General features: G+C 43.2%; 1 protein-coding gene across 14 annotated transcripts in view; it reads right to left on the reverse strand.

Moving 5' to 3' along the window:
* Window positions 1-16052, reverse strand: part of FAM110B (family with sequence similarity 110 member B) — a 153310-nt gene extending 137258 nt beyond the window's left edge. For 10 of the 14 annotated variants that reach the window (XM_036999461.2, XM_073229526.1, XM_073229525.1 and 7 more), the window contains exon 1: window positions 15686-16052. The gene's annotated coding sequence lies outside the window, so the exon portion shown is untranslated. Of the gene's footprint in view, window positions 1-3438; window positions 3511-15685 lie in introns of all 14 variants that reach the window. The other 4 variants (XM_036999464.2, XM_036999462.2, XM_073229522.1 and 1 more) reach the window with 1 other exon arrangement.
* Window positions 16053-16751: the final 699 nt, after the last annotated feature.

Here is a 16751-nt window from a genome sequence, read left to right on the forward strand (position 1 = left end):
AACCAAAAATGAGAAGTGAAAAGGATGCTGCTAGAAATGCCAGCAGCGCGGCAGGCTAGGGTGAAGCTACTATGTGTCAGGATAAAAACAATCTCGGCCTCAGAATCAGGGACAGAAAGCTGACTGCCCAGCCTCTTCTGCACCCCCGTCCTCAGGTCTAGCATACACTTCACATATATGTCAACCATTCTGTCTGGGTCACCTCTGACCTCCATCAAGTTGAAGCCTGCCTCCCTACCATTTCCCCATACAGGCCTTGGTTTGGCCATTGGCTGAATACAATTCACTAGTCCCTCCACCCCACAAAGACCTTTTCAATAGTCAGCTACTACAGCCTCAACAGGTGCCAGGCTAGATGGCTGTCTTGGACAGGATGGCACCCCATCCTCACAGGAGCCTCAGTGTGCATGTGAGGACAGCCAATGGGCACATCCCAAATGCTTCCCCTTCACACTCTTATGATGGCCTTGGCATTTCTTGCTGTTACATTCCGTCTTTGATCTTTTAGGTAAAGACTTGGGAACATCAGGTATGTATCCTTTCCTGCAATATTGAGAGACCTTTGCTAAGTAAAGCCCGCAGCCTCAGCTCCAGACAGCTGCACTATCTGACCCCAAACACTGCCTGTCAGGAAGGGAGACCCTCTAGGAAAACCCATCTGAGGGTCATCAACAACCCCTCCAGGTCTTCAGGCAAAGTGGGGTTGGCAGAAGGCACAGCCACAGTTCACCTCAGGGCCTCGGGAGCAGCCCCAGGCAGGGAGGGCAGTGTAGGAATGCTCATTCCACCCTGCCATCCCAAGGGCATGGGACCCATGACCCATGACCCCAGGAAACAACAGCACGTTGGGGAGGGTAGCGGCACTTCTCTGCCTGCCCACAGCCAAGGATGCAGCTCTGGCTTCGGGTGACTAGCTTTACCAGCAAGCCCACACCCGCCTTCTGGAACATTCCATCACACCTCTCAGCACCAATATCCCCATTAGTAAAGTGCAGACCAACCCTGCAGGGTTCCACTGAGGAAGAAAAAGATAACCCCAGGGACCTCCAGCAGCCCCACACAGGCACAGAAACCCAGAAGCCTGCCTGCCACATCCTTTGTGTCCAGAAACATCACCAGATTCCCTGTTTTGAGACTGTCTACTCAAGAGATAACTAAGTTTTAAGTACTTTTCACCCCATAGGGTACAATAAAACATGTAATTTTCAATGGGAAAAAAAATTATAACCTCTAAATATTTTTTCTCAACATAAATAAAAAATGACAAAGCTGACCACAGCTGATTTAAATATTTAATATGCCAATTTCACCAAGGTCAAATATATGTCCTACCTTCCCAATGTACAGAGCCAAACTTACAGACCAAAAATTACCTTAAGAAAACCTGTAGTTTTACTTTAAACACCTACTTTCACAAAATAAATAAAATCAGAGAAAAGCAGAAAATTAAAACTTCAGGACCTAGAGAAAATTAGAGCATAGCAACAGAACTCAAAAGGGACTAGTCATGATTTCCTGCTAAGTTGCAATGGTTGAGCTTTAATTTTTGCCTAAAATATATTTATAATAAAATTATTTGCCCTGCATGTTTTGACAAATTTTAAGTGTGTCAAGTGTAGAGCACACATGGTAGTAACAATGTAAGAGGCACTGACACGACATTGCTACCAAACCCAGGGAAAGATGCCCTATGGACACGTCTGGAATATCCTGCAGCCAGAATGGACAGCAGGATGGCTACTCCCTCAGGAATGGGATTCAGGGAGGCTCTGGGGTAACTCCTTGCCATCTAAATGTTGCCTGGAGCCACCTACTTGTAAGATCAAAGTTGAGGGAACCAAAGCAGTGGATGTGCCATTTAAGCTCTTGAAAGAATCTTCTACAACAAACTAGCCATTAGATTGCTAAAAGCTCATTGCTTAGATTCAACGGAAGTTCAAAAAGCTTGAGCAAAGTGCAGAATTACCCATTTCTGCGTGGCTGCACCCCAACTGGCACCTAGCAAGCAAAGCCAGATGTTCTTTGAGAAATAACCATTTGAAGTCCATTGAGTACATGGGTCCAGTAAACCCCTAAAACTACACTGTCAAGATGATTTTATCCTGGGAATTTTTCAAAGCAGGTATTACCAAAACTTTCTACCATAGCTGCGGAAAAAAAAAATCACACACACTTACATATAGAATATAAAAAAGTCAAACTCACAGAAGCAAAGAGTAGAATGGTGGTTGCCAGGGACTGGGGGTCAGGGAAACAGGGAGATGCCAGTCAAAGAGAACAAACTTTCAGTTATAGGATGAATAAGCCCTGAAGACCTAATGTGCAGCATGAACACTACAGTTAATAAGACTGTAATTGTCTACTTGAAAGCTGCTGAGAGATACTAAGTGTTCTCACCATAAAAAAAGAAGTTAGCTATGTGAGGTAAGGGCTGTGTTATGGTCATTGTGGCATAATGTATACATATACCAAAACATCACATGGTATATCTTATATCTTAATATATATATATATTAATATATTAAATATATGTAATTCTTATTTGTCAATTATACCTCAGTTAGGATTTTAAAAACTCACATATATTAATTTGAGTTGTCAGATATGAACCAATAAAGATAATGATTTTAGTTTTACACCAATTAATACTAAGCTATTCTTTGTGGCACCAGAGATGGGATGATAACAGGACATTTCAGAGGATGATAACCTCTGCATTGCCCTGCACCCTACTCATGCATGCTTCTATCAGTTGCTACCATACAATCTGCATTTTACTTAAATGGTTCTCTTTTCCCTAGATGAATTTTTGAGGTTAGGGATTATTAATTACAATACACATTATTAAAATGCATAAATGCATAATTTTATATATATATATATATATATATATATATATATATATATATATATATATATATAAAATCCATCTTTGTTCCCAGCATCCTACAGAGTGCCTGTACACAGATGCCCTCCACAGGTGTGTTCAGTGAATGAGCTCCAGACCACTCAGTACAGCATAACCTTCTTAGAGACCACTAAAAACTGATCAGATGTGACCTTTTCACAGGTGACCTTAATTTATGTTCCCTCACATCATTAAATTGAAGCGAGCTGTATGGGAAGCCTGAAAGCTTCCTCTAGTCTGTTCCTGACACAACAATCAATACAAGATATTTTGAGAACTGAATTTAGCCAGCTACAGGCACAAGCACACCATCAACCACAACGCTATGTTCTCTAAATTGTCCTTGAGCTTACCAGAGATGTTCCAAATGCTTTACAAAATGTAAATATACAGAATTGTTCTGATCTTCTAGCCTAGTAAACTTATGACCAAAAAAATGAGGTTCGCTTGGCATGATTTGTTCTTAGTAAAACTATTCTTCCTTTTGGTTATTACTGCTTCCTTTTCTGTCAGCACACCCATCTGCTTACCACTGTGCTTCAGAATGCTGCCAAGGATACTGAGTAAAAGCACTGAGTTGTAGAGTCAAGAACAGCATCCTCCTGTGAAAACATAATGCACACACCAAACCTGTTCATTTAAATTTTCTTACAACTATTCTAAAAATTAAAAAGAAACAGATGAACTTAATTCTGATAATTTTATTTAACCCAGCCAATTCCAAAATAGTATCATTTCAACATATATTATAAAAAATACTAATGATTTATTTTACATTCTTTTTTTCAAATGAAATCTTCAACATTAGGTATTTCATACTTAACACGGTATCTCAGTTCAGGGCAGGCATATATCCAGTGCTCAGTGGCCACCATACTGGACAGCACAAGTCTAGGATCTCTTGGTGCTTTCTGAAAAATCAGGGCATTTATCTTGGTTCTGGCACCTCTTTGTCCTTCCATGATCTCTCAGGATAATGTCAGTAGCGGGACCTTGATCCCATCTGTAAACCCCTTCAGCACCTGAGGGATCATGAGCCTCAATCTCAAAATGCAGACTATTCTCAGAGTAGCTAAGTGGTTACAGTTGAAGCAATTATTTGCAAGAAATCTGCTGGTTTGAATATGATTTACACCCCTCTATCAAGTCTTACAGTAGTCATAAGGCAGAAATTTACTTTTATGCCTTTGCGTTCAAGCTACTTGAGCATCATAAAAGCTATGATTGTTTCTTCTGTTCTTTTTATTCATACGAGGTCACAGAAAATAATTAGAGAGGGGGCATGATAGAAGCCTTCTGGGATGACTAGCATAAAGCAGAGCAGAGGCAAACGTGCACTCAAGGCAGAGTTAACAGCAGATGCGATGGCAGGGAGACACCCAGGGAGGGGGCCAGAGAAGAACAGGGCCAAGTCAGGACCTGGAACAGCAAGTTAACAAGACTTCATTCTGGGCAAAATGTCAGCTTGGAGAAACTGCACGATGTGACAGACCCATACCTCAGCTAATTCTGGAGGCAGTACAGCAGAGGCAAGAAAGAGGAGACTGAGGCAGGACTACCAGCAGGAGAGATTTTTCAGAATGAGACAGAGGGGAAAGCCCAGAGGAGAAATCAAAGGCGCCGGGGGTCTTAGTTTCAGTACTGAGGTGATGTTGAGCTGCTAAATCAGCTGACATGAGCATAAGCTGGTGAATATTGGCTTGTCTTCTGCCATCCACCTGTGGGCCTCTCCCACTCATGGGGCACATTACTGTGTTAGCCTGAGCTCAGATGCAGCGGGAAGAATTCACCCCTTTCCAAATGCAAACTTCTCATGATTCTTACACAGCCACTTCCTCAGACAACAAAGCATCAACTAATCTATTAAAAACCTATGAGCAAGACAAGAGTTGTCTTGCTTGCTACTATCTTTGTTTGCCCTTTTAAGTTTGAGGAATTTACCCTCTTACTGGTAGAAAAGAGTTTCTTATAGGAGTTTTGCTACTTTACAAATCAAAATGAAAGAAAAAACATAACATCCCTATTTATGACTTTTTATTCAGAGGGAATGGAGGGGCTGAAAAGTGACAGTACAAAGAAAAGCAACAAAGTTTAATTTTTCTCCTAAAATAAAAAGATGAATCTTTGCTTCACTGATGCTACAAGTTGGCAACACTATAATGCAGGTGACCCCATTCATAAAGCATGCTGAAAATTTTGAGAAGAGCAACAGGACATTTCAGAGGATGGATGAGGTCAGAGCACTGCTGCGGTCCCTTCAGGTCTCCTACAACAGGCCGTACCTTGGGGTCAGAATTAGAGAAGTCAAGTTGTAAGATGGCTGACGTGAAGCTGAAGTTCTAACGGAAGTGGCCCATGGGGCTCAGTGCCATCCAGGGCTTCAAGACAGTGAGGACCAGACTTCCACCCCACCTGGTAGCAGCACGGCCCCTGGCAAACAGCAGGCACTCCATAGTTATTGATCACTGGCCAAAATCTGAGTACCGGTTTTAGAAAACAGTTCAATTAAGCATGGTGTCCATGTCCTAATAGTGAAACATGCAAGGTGAGAAGTTAGCTTTACATAAACTTGGCTCCAGTTTCCTTTCAGGAGATCTAGATAAAACTCTCCCCTGGGTTTAATAAAGATCCACAACTTAATCTATTGGAATCTGCCAAGACCACATTGCCCAGTCACATGGCCACTCACCACTGTCACTGCCCCCTGGGCCTTGGACCAAACTGCTGCCTGGGGTTGATTCTGGTCTCAAACCAACTCATGACCAAACAGGAACAGGAAAGGAACTTTAGGAAAGCCCAGACCCTTCTGAACAACTAAATCTGAAAGTGAATTCTTGGAAGTTGGTAAGTTATAGTTATATCCAATTGATTCGTTTTTTTAAAGCAAAGCTAAAACCATGTATGTATAAACAGAAATGCATCAACTATTCCAACAAGAAGAGGACAGAGCCACCACACAGGTACAAAGATCAGTAAGTGCTGAAAGCAGTGCCAGGAACATATAAGCACACTATCTAATAGTCTGACATTGCTATCATTATTGTAATAATTATATGTGATAATGAGAGAAAAATCAAATGTAAATAAATATTTTCAAAAACTGATACTCAATTGTTTCCTATATTCACTATGATAGGCAATAAATGCTATCTACCATCAAATCTAATAACTTCCTTCTATTGAAACCAGAAGACTTATATTTTCAAGTTTTGAAACATTTCCCTACCTGGTTGAAATCTGAAGACCAAATAAGAGTAAAAACTGTAAACCAGACATAATTATACAAAATAACTGCTATACGTTAAGCCTGAAGGTAAACTGTGTTGGGCAGAAAACTGCAGAGACTTCAGTCCATCATTCTCATGGCTGAGAGCACCACCCCTACCTGTGCTGCACCATGCAGAGACCACGTAGGGTAGGGTGAGGGGGTTGCCAATGATCCACTGTCTCCTCGTGTAGGCAAAACTCATGTGGAGAAATACAGACACTGTCTCTGCCCAATGAATTCAGCGTTTCACTAAACAGTCACAAAATCAGAAACACATCATATAATACAGCAATTGATGGAATTCATGAAGGAAGTGCTGGTCAGGAAGGTACAGATATAATGTTGCTAGCACTTCTTAGAAAGCTTTCGTAGAGGAGCAGGACTTGGAGTCCTAGTCTTAACACTCTGGGAGTCAGTTCATTTAAACATGCTTAGGAAACAATATTCCTATAAATGTTTTCAAAACAGCTTCCCTAATTCCTGAAATACTTTCATTACACTACAAGTGCACGGTAGCTAATTTTATGCATTAACTTGACTGGACCACAAGGTGCCCAGACATTTGGTTAAACATTATTCTGGGTGTGCCTGGGAGGGTGTTACTGGATAAGATTAACATTTGAATTGGTGGACTGAGTAAAGCAGACAGCCCTCCCCAGTGCGAATGGGCTGCATCTAGCCCTGAACACAGCACAAAGGAGAATTTGATCTCTGCCTGACTAGTTGAGCTGAGACATCGGTCTTTTGCCCTCACATTGGAACTTACACCATCAGATCTCCTGGGCTTTGAGTTTGCAGATGACAGATCATGGGACTTCTCAGCCTTAATAATCACATGGGCCAATTTCTTACAATAAATCTCCTTTAGACAGCAATACAGAGATAGAGGTCCTATTTGTTCTGTTTCTGACTAAGGTACATGTGAATAATAAATACTGTCTGGTAAAATGAAGAATCCAAATTAAAAAGAAGATCTTTAAGTATTTCAGACATAGAGTATTTCAAACATACAGAGCTTTTCAGTAGGTGATTGCTTCACACTGAAATTACCCTGGAAAAGGCATGTGGAAATAGCAATGGAGGATTAACAAGCAAAGCAGTTTAGTCCTGTGTTAGTGAGTTCTGAAAGGACAATACCTGCAGGAGAAATCAGAGAAGCAAATCAGGGCACATGAGCGGTAACCCATCACAATGGGGCGAGGGCAGACACAGTTCAAGCAGGAAAAATGTGGCCACTGTGATAACTACATGATATGAGTGGGTCTCCCATCACTTCTTTGGAAAATTTTCTTAAAACTAATTTCCAAACAACACAAGTAGACCACAATTCTCCTCTAGCACTCCATTAAAAAAAAGTCAACTTTCCATCAAACATAGATTTATACAGCTGTAATACTTTCCTCCTATAAGAGCTATAAATACAAATTCACTAACAAGAATTAGAAAAAACAAAACTTTCATTAAATTATAAGAACTAAATTACTAGGCACTCAGTCTATCACCTCAAAGGTGGTGGCCACCCTGACCACAACATCATAAAAGATCTATGGTTACACACCCTATTCATGTCATAGGCTGGAACAAAGCACACAGAAGCTATAAAGAACACCCATGACTGCTCATATTTAAAACCAACAATAGTAATTTCTCTTCTCTCATGAGCACTAAACAATAACAAAATTTACTGGGCAGAAAAACATCTGCTGCTTAAATATCATGACATTCCAATTAACGATCATTTGAATGAGCACAGGACAGGGCTACGTTAGAAGAATTTCAAAAATCCCAAATCACAGTCAAGTGTACAATGACCCTCCCAATCCACCTTGTTCTAACTACGTGGCCAAAGCATGAAGTGCTGTCAGGATTCATTGGTACTTCATGATGCCAGCCGAGTTTCCAGTTTCCAGCTGCCTATTTCTGACCCTTGGAAACAGTGGCCGCACAGTAGGCAGGGCAAGGAAGATGACCAGTAGTGTACATGCACATGTGAATAATAAACATGTACATACACCTATGATCGTGGAGCACCTGCACAAGAATTTCAAAAGACATCTTTACATTTTATTCACTAAACTTTACCGAAGACTGTTGTCTACATGCAAAGGCTGTAAACAAATGCCTGGAGAAGAATATGCAAATATTCTCAATCCCAAAATGTGCATGATTTCCTTTTGAAAAATACAAATAGCATCAAAATCAATGATCCAACAAAAGGGAATATAACCAGATGTAGTGCTGACTGAGCAGGTCTACCAGGCTGCCTGCTACAGCCCCAATGTCAGTGCCGACCTTCCAGGATGGCCAGAGCAGTTTGACAAGCACTGGTCTTTTGTTATGGTGGGTACATTTCCCTACTGCGTTTACTCCTGTGGTTTATAGAAGGATGTAGGTGCCTGCAGGCTGGCACTCAGGTTTTAGGTAGGCCTCAGTGACATTCATCTTGACGACAAAGCAAGTGACACCCTTTGAAATGCCAAGACAAAACAACAAGCCTGTCCTTCTGCCCCAAGAGACCCAAGTCCCCAAATATAAGCTCTCCTCTCCTCCAACAACCTGCTCCAAAACAGTCTGCCAAGGACTGCTCAGAACGTGTCCACTGAACCTCAAGTACATTCAGCTCAACTGCAAAGCCAGTCACCTCACAGAACAAAAAACAAAGTTCAGACAAAATCCCTGCTTGGGAACAGGTCTTCTGGCAGTGCCTTCGAGGTTCCACAAGGAAGGACCTCATAATCAGGACATATGTATTAAGGAGGTGGCCTGGTGCTTTTAGGTATGGCAGCTGCGGCAGCTTACAGGATAGTGTCCTTTCTACTTGGAGAAATGTACTGTCAACATGTAAACGCATCATACAAACTCAGTTATGAATGAGGGCTGTGAATAAAATACATCAGGATGACAGGAAAGAGAGTGTCTAGAGCCCACCAGGCTGCCTTAGGTCCAGGGGCCAGGGTGCCCATGAAAAGGTGACTTGCATCCTGTGACCCATATGATGAGAACAGACAAGACAGATGGAGCGATGTATGAAATCCATGAGACAGCAATGCCTGGGGAGGGGCAGAGGGGTGCACAGAATAGGCCAGCATCACCTTCCTGAACCTGCACAACTGGCCTGTGAAGGAGGTCCAGCATCAGGAAACTGAGGCTCCAGAAGCCTCAGTGAGCTGCTTAACTTCACACAGAGCCAATCCTTGTACCCAGACAAACTCAACTAGAAAACATGCCCTTTCTCACACTCTCAGTAACTGACTGGCCTATTCGCTGGCCTACAACTATGGGATTAGCCTAGCATCGCCATGGCTGTACCCTAGCCCTCCTCTGGCCCTGCTTCCAGTGAGGTAACAGAGAGAAACAAAGCTTGTAATTCCCAAGGGATCTGCCACCTGCTCTGAAAGCACACACAGTGTCTGTGACTCCCTGTGAATTTGATAAATCAGGGCTGTCCCAGTTCCCCTGATCTCTGACATCAGCAGTCTGCAGCGCACCTGGATGCAACAGAATCTGTAAATGCCTACTTTGCATGTTTTTAAAATATCAGGAAGACTACTTATACCACATACACTTCTCCACACCAGCTTCCAATCCTGAGGTATGAGATTCTACCACACATGACCCCAAGTCCTTCTAAACAGGATTTAACTTGTATCATTACAAATCAATACAATTAGAAATGAAATAGAAATTGGCAAGCCCTCTCAACTTGAGCTCCTGAACATACCATATTGAACCCATTCCAAGAAACATCTGTTTTCCCATTTTAATACCTAATATCAGATTCCATATCACTAATGTGTGGTGTGTCCCAGCTTAACTGTGGCAGTATGTTCTCTTTTGTAGAGTTACATACAATAACGATGCATCGTAAGATCAATGGTGTGTTAGGTTATGATAAATTCAGAACCCTGCAAACTTCTGGGTTCCTCTATCTCCTCTGCTTTCTTTCCAACCCAAACGGCACTGGCCACTACAACAGCTGCCTACTGCTTCTCTATTTTCACTCTTACCTGATGATCCATCCCCAGAAGGCAGACACAGTAGACTGCCAAATCTGCACAGGAGAGCCGGGCTCTCCAGCAGCTCCCACTACATTTAGAAGAAAAAGAACTGCCTCCATGGCCTATTAAGACTACTGCCCTGGTTCCTCCTCAGCTGTCTCCTGTTCCTCACAAAGGCAGGTTCCAGCTGCCCTGGGGCCTTTGCATAGGTCATCAGGAGACCTTCCAGAGGTCGCCCCTTTTTTACACTTAATCCTCAGAGCAAACATCCTCCATGAGGCCCTCCCAGACCACCTAGCCCAGAAAACAATGCCACCCTCCTTCCTGACTGCACTTATTACTGCTTTCAATTAGCTTTTCATTTGTGTCTTTTATTATTTACCACCCCCCCAATTAATACTATAAAATCTCAAAGAGGCAGGGAATTTGTCTGTCCTGGCCATACCTTATCCCCAAGACCTGGAACACAATGAATCCTCTATAAATATCCATTTAATATAAAAATTCATACAATTTAATTTAATAGAAATTACTTAACTACATTCTTTTGCATAATTACTTTCTTTTTATTAAGTTTCAGTCAATGGGACCAAAACAAAGCTGGCAAGAATGATTATTTTGAAGCATATCTGTGATTCTTCCTGAATGACAGAAAGATGAGACAAACTTCTAATGGGGGCTATGAGGAAACATGCTCTACATTACAATCTAACCCTCAAAATATCCCATATGCTTCTGAATTGCATTTTTTATAGCTTTATCTGGAACTGGATAATTTCAAAACCTATTGATCTTGCTCTGATACATAAAACACACCACAGAATTCTTACAATTCTTCTAGAAACCTGTCTGCCCAAGACATTGTTTCCTTAGCACAGCATTCAACTTTGAACTTCTCTATCAAGTATTTACAATTTTAAAATCCCAACTTGAGTGCCAGTGCCACTTTAAACTTGTTTAATCATCCACGTGTTCACTATTTTATCAGCAAACACACTGGGAAATGGAAGTTGTTTCATTGTGGATAAAATGAAAGTTCCTGTGGCCAGGATTCTCACCTGGCCCTGGTTGGCTAGCTCACTGCACAGATGTGGACAACATGTCATTGCCTATATAAAGAGCTCAGCCCAGTGCTCTGCACAACATGGTGGCACAGCTGCAAGGCTTCAAGAGAGCAGAGTTGAGGCTGGAATGGTGGCAGCACCGAGGACAGAGGCCCAAAGGACAGCTATGAGAGTAAAGAGGTCCAGAGGAAGGCTGTGCAGGCAGAGAGGCCCAGAGGCAGAGACCGGCTTGCTGCATGCAGGCTCATTCTGAGCAGAGGGGATTCTAGTGATTGACCTGCCACCGTGGGAATAAAGTTGGGTATAACCCTTTCACCCCAAGAATGATTCACTGTCAATTCTTTAGTCACACTGAATCCATAGTGAACTTGCCCAGGGCTGAACCTCATTGACAAGACATTCATCTACTAAAGTTTTCTAAAAAAAAAGTTCATTCACATGTTCGAATGCTGTGTTTTTATATGATTCTCCTCATGAGACTCAAACTGCAAAATGTTAAAAACATAAAACTCACATGCAGTCCTTTCTCATAAATAGGAAGAAGTAAGGTGTCAGAATAGGAATGTTCATGACTTAAGGTCACTGCATCACAAAAGATCACCCAGATAGAAACCCAGATTTAAACAGAATGAAAATGTAGCCTGCAAAAGTGTTGAAGCTTTGTCCATATCTTAATTATCTGTAGTTAACTGCTTGGATAATAACATCCACAAACAATGAAAAACTAAATTTCTTACTACTATTCTCCAAAATCTTCCATGCAAATCATCCCATAACTTATCATTTCGAAGTTCAGGATCAATCCTATGTTTAGTTTCTTTGGTAAAATTTTGTTTTTCTTCTGAACAATTCTCAAATATAACTTTTTTTTGGTACTTCTAGAATGTGTACAAAAATTTTTAAATTAAATTTGGCTCTGCCTGAAGTGTAAAACTAAAAAAAAGAAATCATTAAATGGTGGTTTGAGCTAATATTTCATTAATCATCATAATCCCCTCTGACATATTTAAGTGATCAAAATGAATAAACCTCCTTTAACTCAAGGGGAAAAAAAATCACTGGGGGCACAGGGGACCTAGAACTTTCATCAGATCACCTGAGCAACAAAGCCAAAAACAGACCCAACATTACTTCATTATCTAAGCCACTCACATTGGCCTTTACATAGCTCAAAGTAGTTAAACCTGCCATCCTTCTCCTCAACCCTCCTATAATAAGCAAGGTATTGTGAAATCGCACGAGGTTTCCTCTGAAAATCAAAAAGAGCCTAATTTCTCATTTTAGACTCGTTACTGACCAAATTCAAGTAATTCAAGACATGTCACTGAGTCACAAAGAAGAGATCTGTTCATATCAAACCCAAACAGAACATAGCAAACGCCTCCCTGAATGGCAAAAGAGAAATTATTCCTCATGGCTTCAGGGAAAGGTCTATGGGCTCTGAAGCACACACGGCCCTGAGTTAAAATCCCAGCTTTGCTAGTTATTAGCTACGTGACTCACCCAGCACTTCACTGTCACCTGCAGAAAGGATGTAAGAGTTACTTTCTAGTGTTGGAGAAGTAAAGGGAATGTGCTGTCAACTGCCTAGGCCTGGCCCAGGGCCAAGACAGCACACAGGGACCACTCTGGTTACAATCCCAAAAACCCTTATTGTAACTGTACTTAGTCACTTTCTACCCTTGGTGCTGTACTAAACAGAATGGATATATTTTTCTGGGATGAGTCATGGCTTTGAAGAGCTTCAGAGTCTTCATCCAGAATATCAATTCTCACACTGCATCATACTGGGAGTCAGAAAAATGGTATAAATCAGAATAAATGAGAATTCACCATACAAAGCTTTTTTTTTTTTTCTAAAGTCAAGATGCCAGTAAGTTTTTTATCATTTGTTTCTCTCTCTTAAAAGTGAAGTATTGAAAAGAAGTCCAGGTTAGTTTGGATACCCTCTAGGCTCAGAATGACCAATCTTATTCTATTATGAGAAAGTAAGAGTAATGCATAGAGTTGATTAAATAATGTTTTTGCAAGCAGTGTTTGTCTTACTCTTTGGAAAACTATGGTTTGCAGAGAGAAAAATCTAGCCAAGAAAATAGTTTCAAAATACAAAGTTGAAAAGACAAAGAAACTTTTTTTATGAAGTGCATTCTGTAAAAAGATTGTTAGATGGTGTCTGTGCAGTTACATTTTGGGGAGACTGGCAAGTGATGGGACTTGCTAAATTAATGCCTCCTACTCAGCATTACCCGCAGCACCACCTACTGCCGCCGCACAGCACCTCCGGCAGCTGTGGCTCTGCAAGGCCCAGAGAGGTAAGGTCGAGCCCTTCACTTAGCTAAGGAAACTGCTGAGGAATGAAGAGGATGTCACTTTGAAGTTAAAAGGAGGGGGAAAATTCCAAATGAAGGTGAACTCCAGAAAGTCTTTTAAAACATCTAGGCAGCAAACGTAATCTTTTGGTTACTGACACATAGCAAGTCAGTAGAGTTTTATTTTTCTTACCTTAGCTAGTTAGGCTGTAAATCCTGCTCTAAAGATTTTAAAGCATGGGTAAGAATTATATGCTCTGGTCAATGTATATAAAGTACATACATTTATCTTTTATTACCTTTTCACACAGTGGGAGTTACTCAACTGTTGTGCCAACATGGTTCTTTCACCCAGGAATTTGAAGCATTATTCTAAACACCTAAAGAACAAGGGGCTTGGGAGCCCACGTTTCCCTTAACATCTAGGCTTCCCCTTAGGCAGTAAGGCCCTTAAGGATTATAAGAGCTCCTAATTATGAAATACCTGGATAGGATGGGTTCAGGACTGTGTTCTTGCCCTCACAGATTCTCTAGATAATACACCTTAGTACACACAGCACAGCTTGGCGTCATAAGCAAAACAATAACCCAACCTCAGTTCTGATCTAAAATTAAACAGCAGACTTGAAATAGACCATGATTTAAAAGACTGGGTATTAAAAAAAAAATCTTTTTTCCAAACTGACAAAACACAGGCACTAATAATAAAAAATAAAACTAGCTGGCATTTAACTGGCAGTGCGGTCCAGGTACCGTTTCAAGTGCTTTACAGATTATCAAGTGGATAAATCATCCACACTTCGCTGTTCAGTTAGTAACTTTTTTGTATACTCTGCAGTAATACCATAGAGTAAATACCATGGGGTAAACCTATGGGATGTCACAAAGAATTCTAACTTACCATTAACTCACCCTTATGTTAAAATAATTATGCCTAATAAACAGCTCATCTGGATGAGGAGGGGTTGTGATGTCACAAAACAAAAACAAGTAAACACAGGAATTTTCTATAGAATGACTCTAAGTGTAAATTGCGTGGGAATGGGGAACTAAATAGGTATCTTCAAGGCCAACAGGGGAAATGGAGACAACGTAAGCCATACTATCTATACTGCAAACTTGCTAATTGTACTATCATATTCCTCTTTTCCAAAAGAGACCAGTTTGTAGTCCTCACAATGTCAGCCACGCAATGTCACAGATGTGTGCCAGATTAGGCACAGGACGTGGCCGTGAGGAAAAATTCAGAGTTTGCCTGTATCTTACGCTGGAAAGAAAGTCTGCTCGGTGAATCTGAACTGGAAAGAGTTAAAAAATGGGGGTTTTCTTTTCACTTCCCAGAGTGATTTAAGCTTACAGCAAAGTTACGTCTGCTAGCCTCCCCACAAGACGGCGCGGAAGGAGAACTGTCAGTGCCACTCACACTGCGCAGCTCCTTCCTAACAATCGGAGGGCTCTAGGCTGGGCAGCAGGCATCAGCGGCTTCCCATGGCCAGCACGCGCTGCGCCCCGACGGTTAGGTGCTCCGCTGGGTGAAGGGTACACGAGTGAGCCAAAGATAATTTAATTATTTTTCAAATCTGTATGCTTTCAAAGAAAGCAGACAACTGACACCATGAGGATAACCAAAAAACAAACTTTCAGAGCCTCTGAATCTGCATTTCTTGCAAGAATTCCAAGAGAGCGATCAGGAGATAATTGATATGCACAAAGTGCTTAGCAGTCCAGAATAGAAGCCATGCAAGGTGAAGGGGTGGAGCGGAGACACCGTCCCACGCCGACTCACTCGGGCGGCAACCGCTTTCGGAGCCCACCGTGGTGCCCCGCATGCCCAGCCCCGCTGCGGGGCCAGCTAGACCGGGCCTGGCCGCCTGGCCGCACACGCGCAGCGGAGCGCAGGGGGCGCAGTGAGGGCAGCAGCGCTCCCGCTCGCGGCCCAGAAAGCCGGTCGGGGTCCATCTGCTTCAGTGCGATCCCCAGGCCCAGAGGGTCACAGACCCAGGCTTGGCGGTAAGGCTGCAAGGGTGGTTTCGGCTTCGCTCTAGCCGCGCGCGGCTTCTGCATTGTCCTCATCAGGGCGCGGCAGGGACGCTCGACCTAGACCCCAACCCGGCCCCGGCCCCCCGCCCCAGCCTTACCTCGGCCGCGCTCCTCGGTTCGGCGCGGTGCGGCCCGAGCCGGGCGCTGGGCTCCAGGGGACGGCAGGCAGAGAGAGAGAGTCGCGGCGCGAGAGGGACGGGGTCCCGGCAGCCGGCGCCGCCCAAGGACCTAGTGCGGACCGCAGGGGCTGCCGAGCCCTCGCCACCGCCTCGCTGGGGCCACGGGCGGAGAGCCGACCGGGGTGGCCGAGGGGGCCCAGGACGCGAGGCCGTGGAGCGCCCCGGCTGGCTGCGGGCGCGATGGTTCGGTCTGCAACGAGTGGGAGGGCTCAGGCAGGCTTCGCCGGGGAGCGAGGGAGGGAACTTGGAGCGAGTTGCTGTGGCCCAGAGCGCGTGCCCCTGTGGAGTGTGCACGCCCCTCGAGCGCCCCGACCCGCCTCCAACCCGCCCCCACACCCCTCCCCGTCCCCACCCCCTCTACACCTCCACTTCTAGCTCTGCCCCTCCCCCATCTCCACCCCTCCCTTCACTCTTACTCCAAGCCCCTCCCCCTACTCCCACTCGTTCTCCACCTGCAAACCCCTCCCGCACCCCACCCCGACTCCCTCCCCGGTGAAGGGTCATTTGGATCTCCATTGCCAGGAAACCCCAGATCAGACCACTTAGCGCTGGATATCTGGAGCCTGTTGTGTGACTGTGATAACGCCACCTGGTAGTCAACCCATTTGGATGAGGCATGGTGCTCGCGTTTTCTGTTGACTGACTTTAACATACTGGACGGACCCAGACCATCTTACAATTTGTAGACTTAACTTCTTGAAGGCATTTTTAAGACTCCAAAAAATGTTTGGAGAAAACACTAAAGACTACAGAAAAAACATCTCAAGCACGATGTACTCCCTCTAGAGGATGGGCCAGCTGATGTTTCAAAATTAAGTAAAAGTTATGGAGTGCGTTATTATTCACCTCATAATGTATGGCTTGGAAATGTCTTTAGATTTGCTTAATAACTTTTTTCTGAGGGTTTTATTGTTTTAGGAAGACTAAACACATCTAGTTTTTGCTATTGGGGAACTCAAAAAGCTTAAATCCGTATTTAGCAAAA

This window comes from Manis javanica, chromosome 2 (assembly GCF_040802235.1).
Source record: "Manis javanica isolate MJ-LG chromosome 2, MJ_LKY, whole genome shotgun sequence".
Classification (NCBI taxonomy): Eukaryota; Metazoa; Chordata; class Mammalia; order Pholidota; family Manidae; genus Manis; species Manis javanica.